Here is an 8,587-nt window from a genome sequence, read left to right as displayed (position 1 = left end):
ACTGAGAGAACGGTTCGCAGCCTCACATTTCTGTGTGTCTGTATACAGTTTCATTTGCTCTACAGCTGAAATACTTAGTTTAATCTTCAGAAGTTCCAGTACTAACATTTTGTCATTTTCATTCATATTCAGCTCTGTGATTCTGTGTGTACCGAGGAACATGGATCGGTGCCACCAGTTGTTCGTTATTCCTCCACTGCAGACGACCGAGTACCGCGAACACTTTGAACAGTCACCACCGTAGCACGAAAGTGTCGATTGCAGGACCTTTGGTAAGTTTCGTTTCAGTACACCGATATTACCAGTGTGTAGTTTCATCAGTTCTTTAAGAATTAAACTGCACCTTGCTTTCATATCCTGGCTGAATACCTTCTGTGCTTCACGCTTTTGTTCACGGGTGTACCCAGTAAACATGTCGGGACTGAAGTTAGCTTTGTAACACTTACGAAACTGACTCTGACCTAAGTGGGTTGGATCGGCTAGCCGCTGCACTTTCCACATTGGATGTAGAAGTTTCAAAGCACTACCAACTCCAGCAGATGATCTGGAATCTCCATCTGTTGTGACGTATTTTATGAGAATACCTTGTAGAGCCAAGTCTGTTCCGATATCTTTTCCCATCTCGTATTCCGACAGCGGAGCAAATGGCGGCAAGTTTGCTGTGCAGTCAGGATGACCACCGGACACGTCACATGAATACCTTTGTTTCTTAACCAGGCTCCGGTCCAACAAAGTTTATTCTGGAAGCAGGCACTTACAATGAATTTTCTTTCAGTCATTGTTTCACACGCAAGTCCTATAGCTTGTGATGCATTCTGGCCCGGTTTCTTCCGACTTGTTATTGTCGTGGAGTTGTATCTCCCATCCATGGCTATGTTAATTTCATCACGTTCATTTCCACGTTTCATGTTAATGTCTTTCAGTAGCTCAACTTTTTGTGCCATATCTTTTTCATTTAGATCTGTTACAGCCGTTGATACCTTGTATGATGTTCTCTGCATACTGCTCCGACACGGTGGTGGAATGTCCATGCCTGCCAATAGCACTCTCGCTCTCGTATTGCCGACGGGAGTATCTTGGAGACCGATAGCAAGACCCACATTAGTTTTTGCTGCATTTGGGCCAGGTTTATTTGTCTTCACCTCATTGTACAATTTGCTTTCAGGAGCAGTGAAGTCACAATTCACACAGTGTAGTGTGACTTTCCAACAAAGACCCCACTTAACCTCTTTTAATATTTGCATTTCAGGCTCGTCGCACTCAGGGGAAGCTGTTGAGTGGTATCTGAAAGCTGCATTCCATGCATCTACCATTCTGTCATTGTCCATTATTCTCATGCCTTCTTTGTCTTTACACTGTTGTTCTTCTTTCATTTCAGACGCAGTACATGTACTCGTAATGGGACGTAGCAGGCGGACTGGCTGTGACACACCTTCGCAATCTGGAGTGGATATGGTGGCTGAAGTGGAACTCGACTTCGTGACCAAGGCAAACTCGTCTATATTCATCCGGACTACTGGTCGCAACTTCTCAGTGTGAGATTCTGGACTTGCATGTTCATGCAGCAGAGTTGCACCCTTATTCCAAGGTGCATGTCCCTTCTTGAACTGTGTCTTTCGTCTTGTATTGCCTTCCATGGATGTGACTCGTAGTGTATAAAACAGTGAAATACTTATTGTGGTATGCATGTCCACCCTTATATATATGTTCATGTGTGATGTCACTTTCAGTTCTGATGCATTAAAACATTTCAGTGCAGTGGCAGTTGACAGCTTTTTTTTGTTCACTGTGTATTCGGTACTGCATCTTTGCAGACTGGTGCCCTGTCCTCTGCATTCAGGTGTGACCTGTTACGGTGTGCAGACACCTTGCTAATTACCCTCACCAGAATGACACTCGAGCAGTCCTAATTTGTAATTGGCATATATTGACTGTGTGCAGTATCCAAAATTTTACAGTTTTAAAGATTAAATTTTGTTTAAAAAGAGAACTTTGTGGGAATTTTTTTTTTGAAAATGTATCAATTTAAATTAAATTGTTTTTTGTTTGTTGAAAAAATCATATTCCTGCCAACTGCTATATTTCAATTGCAGAGAACACAATAAGGAGCAAGTTTCTTTTTGTTGTTCAGAAAAATGTCTGTAACTTTTAAAGTTATTGCATAATTACTAGTCCACTATTGGGAATAATTTGACGCAGATTGCCGCCTTTTGTGGCACAGGCAGTCCCCCATTTCACAGGCTCCAATAGCCATATTTGGTATCAAATATTCTTTTTATTGCCTGTATGCAACTTGACATATGTATTTAAATGTGGTCTGAGGCACATACTTTGTAGATGTGTGCAGAGTAAGTTTGCTTCCCGTAACGCACTTCTCACAGTTCCGAGCAAGGTAATATTAGTTACTATTGGGTTCACTTCCAGCTCAGGGGAAGGGGCGAGACGTAGCCCAGTGGTACAGCGCTCGCTTGATTTGCGGTCGTTTTGGCATCGATCCCCGTCAGTGGGCCCATTGGGCTATTTCTCGCTCCAGCCAGTGCACCACGACTGGTACATCATAGACCGTGGTATGTACTAACTTGTCTATGGGATGGTGCATATAAAAGATCCCTTACTGTTAATCGAAAAGAGTAGCCGATGATGTGGCGACAGCGGGTTTCTATTCAATATCTGTGTGGTCCTTAACAATATCTCCGACGCCATAAAATCGTTAAATAAACTTTAAAAAAAAAAAAAATTGTAGCTCAGGGGGGTTGCAAAATCTCCGTTCAGTGGCACGAACAACGCTAACGTTCGCGAAACAGTGTAAAAAGAAAAAACGTACACGACGACCGACAGAAAAAAATGTTCGCTAGACAGTTTTCTGTGCTTTACGTAAACCAAATGACCACACTAAACACCAGACAACTAGTCGGCTATTCATACGGTATACTCTGTCACCCACGGTAATAAGTAATACCAGCTGATTAACCATATTGACAGAAAGAAGTGGTGAATGACATTTTTTAAAATGATATTCACCAAGGGAAAGAAAACAAATATGTCTTTCCCTAGATACCTTTTGACGTCATAAACAGTGCTTCACTATGTCAACAGCTAACTTACGTCGTCAGTGACGCGTACGTCACAGCTATGACGCGACGCTGTCTCGTGTTCTCAACTTTAAATTTATTTTCAACAGTAGTATCGTTTCAAAATCTTCCATAAAATGATAAATATTGATAATGGGTAATAAATAGAATACCCAACTCACTACTTGGCAATACGTTTACTTTGCATCGTAAATTCAGGTTGTCCTTCTCTCGCCAATAAATCGGGAAGGACACCATCTATTCAATGGGGCAAAATAAACCGTATTGCCTCGTAGCTCGTTGAGTATTCTCTAATTACCCCAGGGCTGTGTTATTCCTCTGATATTCATACTGAACACTATTCATACTGTTCACTATTCATACTGTACATTATTCATACTGTAAACTCTCTCACCCAAGCTGATCTCTAATACCTGCGCACAGCAGGGCTGTGTTATTTCTCCGGTACACTATTCATACTGTAAACTTTCTCACCCACGCTCATCACTATTTACTGGTTAGCACAAGGATGTGCTATTTATTTGGTATTAGTTTATTTATTAATTTCTCATAGATGGACTTAATCTCTAATAATATTTTTTAATATAATGCAAAGTCCGTAAAACGTTGTCCGTCCTAGGACTAATATACAATGAATGAGTCATCTTCAATCTCCCCCCCCAGTTGACAAAATACACAGACTCGGTTAATAGCTAACCTATATCTGTATTGCGCACAGCAGGGCTGTGTTATTTCTCCGGTACACTATTCATACTGTAAACTCTCTCACCCACGCTTATCACTAATACTGGTGTACCGGAAGGATGTGCTATTTCTCTGGTATTATTTATTTATACTAGATACTCTCTCACTCACTTAATCTCTAATACCAGTGTAAACGGAATGCAAGTCCGTGGGAACAGTTGTCCGTCCTAGGTCTAATATTACCTAGGAATGCAAGTCCCAGGACTTACGTTCCTTGGGAATGCCGGTCTGACTGTCAGGATTTCAAGACCTGGCCGGAGAATAAAAATTTAAGTCCGGTGGTACACATACAAATTAAATTATAATGTGAAGTAAACGAACAACAGTTTTCTTTCTGCTTTATTTAATTAACTTCGAATACTGGCGCTTATCTTACTTAAATATATTTTATTTATTCCAATATTTTCCATTTATATTATTTTCAAGAGTATGTACCACATTTTGTTGAGCTTATTACATGACCGTAAACAAGGTCTTTATTCAGTGCGTGTTATTCCAACTAATAACTGCTTAAACATTTAAAAGTAATGTTTGAAAACTTAAAAACATTTTCCATAATTCGAAGCATATTACATGTATCAGTACTCGCAAATAATTATAACTTGCCCATATCATATACAACAAAATTATCTCTTACATATAATGTACTGATATTTGTTAATAATGATGATGATGATGATAATAATAATAATAATAATAATTATAATAATAATAATAATAATAATAATAATAATAAATTAATGGTAATTCTGGGCTCTATGGTTTCTTAGTGCGAGCCCACCATATCATCGATAACAATTATATTGAATGGTTTTCATGCTAAAAGGTTTATCAATTAATAGAAATATCAATGACTAAGAGTGAGTTTTAACAGTTCAGTGGATCACTACACCGACTAACAGTGTTCAGGCAAGCTTATTTTGCACGAACGAGTCCGCCGTTTCCCCCTTCCCCAGCACTCGGGAGGGGTGGGGTGGGGGTGGTGGTGGTGGGGGGTTGGGGGGTCCAAAACCCACCCCGTCGCGTACGCTTATGGTGTTCCCAACGGCCATGGGCCTAATTCGCAAAGATCTCTTAGGCTCTGCTAGACAACAAAACATCCTCTTTGCAAGTCGTTTAGCACTGCACTGAGAGATCGCAAAGTTGCGAGAGTTTAGTTAATTAGTCCCCAGGTATAATGACACAGCGATCCTTTTACCCACTCATCTCTTATGCTTATGATGATGAAACCTTCCATAAGGCAGTCAGTCAATTTAAAAGTGTGTTCATGCTATTTGTAATTGTTCATATATAAAAGGCAATTTTTCATGTTTATTATTCCTGTTTTTGTTTTTTTTATTATAGTAACTGGTCATCATAGTACTAGTTATTAGTACTAAGTACTAGAACTAAGTTGAGTTTTCAAAATTTTATTTCAAGGATTTTCATGAATCATATTTAATAAACAAAACATTAACAAGATTAAGAAACTTACAAATTAATCGGATTGTGACTTACAGTCAAAATATAAACTTATAAAAACATATTATTAAACATTCTGTTAGTGTATTTAGAAATGGGCAATTGCTGTTCGCTAGATGTTTACCAGTTTTCATATATTTTTTCTCATAATTTTAGGCTCCATGTGGGTTTTTTTATGTTTCTTCGTGTTGAACGCATACAGCCTACTTTATATCTGCAGTTGCATTATAAACAGTTAAGTACTGTTATAACGAACCGGAAGGGACTGTGATAGTTAGTTCGTTATAGCAGTAGTTCGTTATACACATTTGCATAAGTTTGTTATTAATGTACAGAGAGATAAAACGGGATTTTATGATCAGTTCGATCTATGCAGTAGTTCGTTCTAAACATATTCGTTCTAAATGTACTTTAATATACTTTTGAAACAAAGGCAGGATACTCTTCCTACTTCAATATGATAACAGAAATGTAAGACGATTACAAAAAGCCACGAGTCTATGATGACGTAAACATAAATTAAGTTGACAGCCGAACCTAAAAATCTTTATGTGACTTACAGATTTAAACCCACAAAATGTTTGTTTTTTCTATTAGATGAACAATTGACTGCTGCACATTATGTTTCTCTATATTACTGTACTGTATAGAACGTGTCTGTGTTTTATCCGATGAACAAGGGAGTGCTGCACAATATGTTTCTCTATATTACTGTACTGTATAGAACGTGTCTGTGTTTTATCAGATGAACAATGGACTGCTGCACATTATGTTTCTCTATATTACTGTACTGTATAGAACGTGTCTGTGTTTTATCCGATGAACAAGGGAGTGCTGCACAATATGTTTCATATTACTGTACTGTATAGAACGTGTCTGTGTTTTACATGAACAAGGGAGTGCTGCACATTATGTTTCTCTATATTACTGTACTGTATAGAACGTGTCTGTGTTTTATCCGATGAACAAGGGAGTGCTGCACACTATGTTTCTCTATATTACTGTACTGTATAGAACGTGTCTGTGTTTTTATGAGATGAACAATGGAGTGCTGCACACTATGTTTCTCTATATTACTGTACTGTATAGAACGTGTCTGTGTTTTATCCGATGAACAAGGGAGTGCTGCACACTATGTTCTCTATATTACTGTACTGTATAGAACAGGGAGTGCTGCACACTATGTGTCTCTATGTTACTGTATAGTATGGAACGTGTCTGTGTTTTATCCGATGAACAAGGGAGTGCTGCACACTAAGGTATAGAGTGTCTGTGTTTTATCAAATTTGCTGCACACTATGTTTCTCTATATCACTACTGTATAGAACGTGTCTGTTTTTATCAGATGAAAAAGGCAATTTTTCTATGTTTATTACGGAGCGTTCCTGTTATTTTTTCATTGCTGCAGACCAGTGTAACTGGAACGTGTCTGTGTTTTTATCATACACTATGTTTCTCTATATTACTGTACTGTATAGAACGTGTCTGTGTTTCTATCAGATGAACAAGGGAGTGCTGCACACTATGTTTCTCTATATTACTGTACTGTATAGAACGTGTCTGTATTTTTATCAGATGAACAAGGGAGTTCTGCACACTATGTGTCTCTATGTTACTGTATAGTATGGAACGTGTCTGTGTTTTATCCGATGAACAAGGGAGTGCTGCACACTATGTTTCTCTATATTACTGTACTGTATAGAACGTGTCTGTGTTTTATCCGATGAACAAGGGAGTGCTGCATACTATGTGTCTCTATGTTACTGTATAGTATGGAACGTGTCTGTGTTTTATCCGATGAACAAGGGAATGCTGCACACTATGTTTCTCTATATTACTGTACTGTTTAGAACGTGTCTGTATTTTTATCAGATGAACAAGGGAGTGCTGTACACTATGTTTCTCTATATTACTGCACTGTATAGAACGTGTCTGTATTTTTATCAGATGAACAAGGGAATGCTGCACACTATGTGTCTCTATGTTATTGTATAGTATGGAACGTGTCTGTGTTTTATCCGATGAACAAGGGAGTGCTGCACACTATGTTTGTCTATATTACTGTACTGTATAGAACGTGTCTGTGTTTTATCCGATGAACAAGGGAGTGCTGCACACTATGTGTCTCTATGTTACTGTATAGTATGGAACGTGTCTGTGTTTTATCCGATGAACAAGGGTGTGCTGCACACTATGTTTCTCTATGTTACTGTACTGTATAGAATATGTCTGTGTTTTTATCAAATGAACAATGGAATGCTGCACACTATGTTTCTCTATATTACTGTACTGTATAGAACGTGTCTGTGTTTTTATCCGATGAACAAGGGTGTGCTGCACACTATGTTTCTCTATGTTACTGTACTGTATAGAATATGTCTGTGTTTTTATCAGATGAACAATGGAATGCTGCACACTATGTTTCTCTATATTACTGTACTGTATAGAACGTGTCTGTGTTTTTATCAGATGAACAATGGAGTGCTGCACACTATGTTTCTCTATATTACTGTACTGTATAGAACGTGTCTGTGTTTTTATCAGATGAACAAGGGAGTGCTGCACACTATGTTTCTCTATATTACTGTACTGTATAGAACGTGTCTGTGTTTTTATCAGATGAACAATGGAGTGCTGCACACTATGTTTCTCTATATTACTGTACTGTATAGAACGTGTCTGTGTTTTTATCAGATGAACAATGGAGTGCTGCACACTATGTTTCTCTATATTACTGTACTGTATAGAACGTGTCTGTGTTTTTATCACATGAACAAGGGGGTGCTGTACACTATGTTTCTCTATATTACTGTACTGTTTAGAACGTGTCTGTGTTTTTATCAGATGAACAAGGGGTGCTGCACACTGTTTCTCTATGTTACTGTAATGTATAGAACGTGTCTGTGTTTTTATCAGATGAACGAGGGAGTGCTGCACACTATGTTTCTCTATATACTGTACTGTATAGAACGTGTCTGTGTTTCTATCAGATGAACAAGGGAGTGCTGCTGGTGTTGGTGATGTTGGTGATGTTGGTATCGTTGTCGACGAGTCCTTCTATAACATCTGACGTAAGACTCCGTGAAGCTTTCAGTAGGTTAATGAGAAAATGTACGTATATACACCACCACTACCTTTCATTGTGATATGATCCCCACAATATATAAGACGTACTTATATCTGATTCCATCAAATATATGTTATTAAAACTCCAAAACATATCAACCGAAAAACTAAAACATTCAATATAGCTAGATCATTAAGACTAATACGTCAACTGATAGAAAACC

The 8,587-nt window shown here is 38.2% G+C and overlaps 1 long non-coding RNA gene across 1 annotated transcript in view; it reads left to right on the top strand.

Annotated features, from left to right (window-relative positions):
• The first annotated feature begins 2,321 nt into the window (after window positions 1-2,321).
• The window catches only part of LOC121389887, an 11,098-nt gene continuing 4,832 nt past the window's right edge, over window positions 2,322-8,587 (top strand). Inside the window, exons 1-2 of the long non-coding RNA XR_005960110.1 lie at window positions 2,322-2,392; window positions 8,288-8,408. This is a non-coding gene — a long non-coding RNA (uncharacterized LOC121389887). The remainder of the gene's footprint in view (window positions 2,393-8,287; window positions 8,409-8,587) is intronic.

This window comes from Gigantopelta aegis, chromosome 15 (assembly GCF_016097555.1).
Source record: "Gigantopelta aegis isolate Gae_Host chromosome 15, Gae_host_genome, whole genome shotgun sequence".
NCBI classification, from domain to species: domain Eukaryota; kingdom Metazoa; phylum Mollusca; class Gastropoda; order Neomphalida; family Peltospiridae; genus Gigantopelta; species Gigantopelta aegis.
The sequence above is the reverse complement of the archived record's forward strand: the minus strand, read 5'-3'. Positions and strand labels throughout refer to the sequence as shown.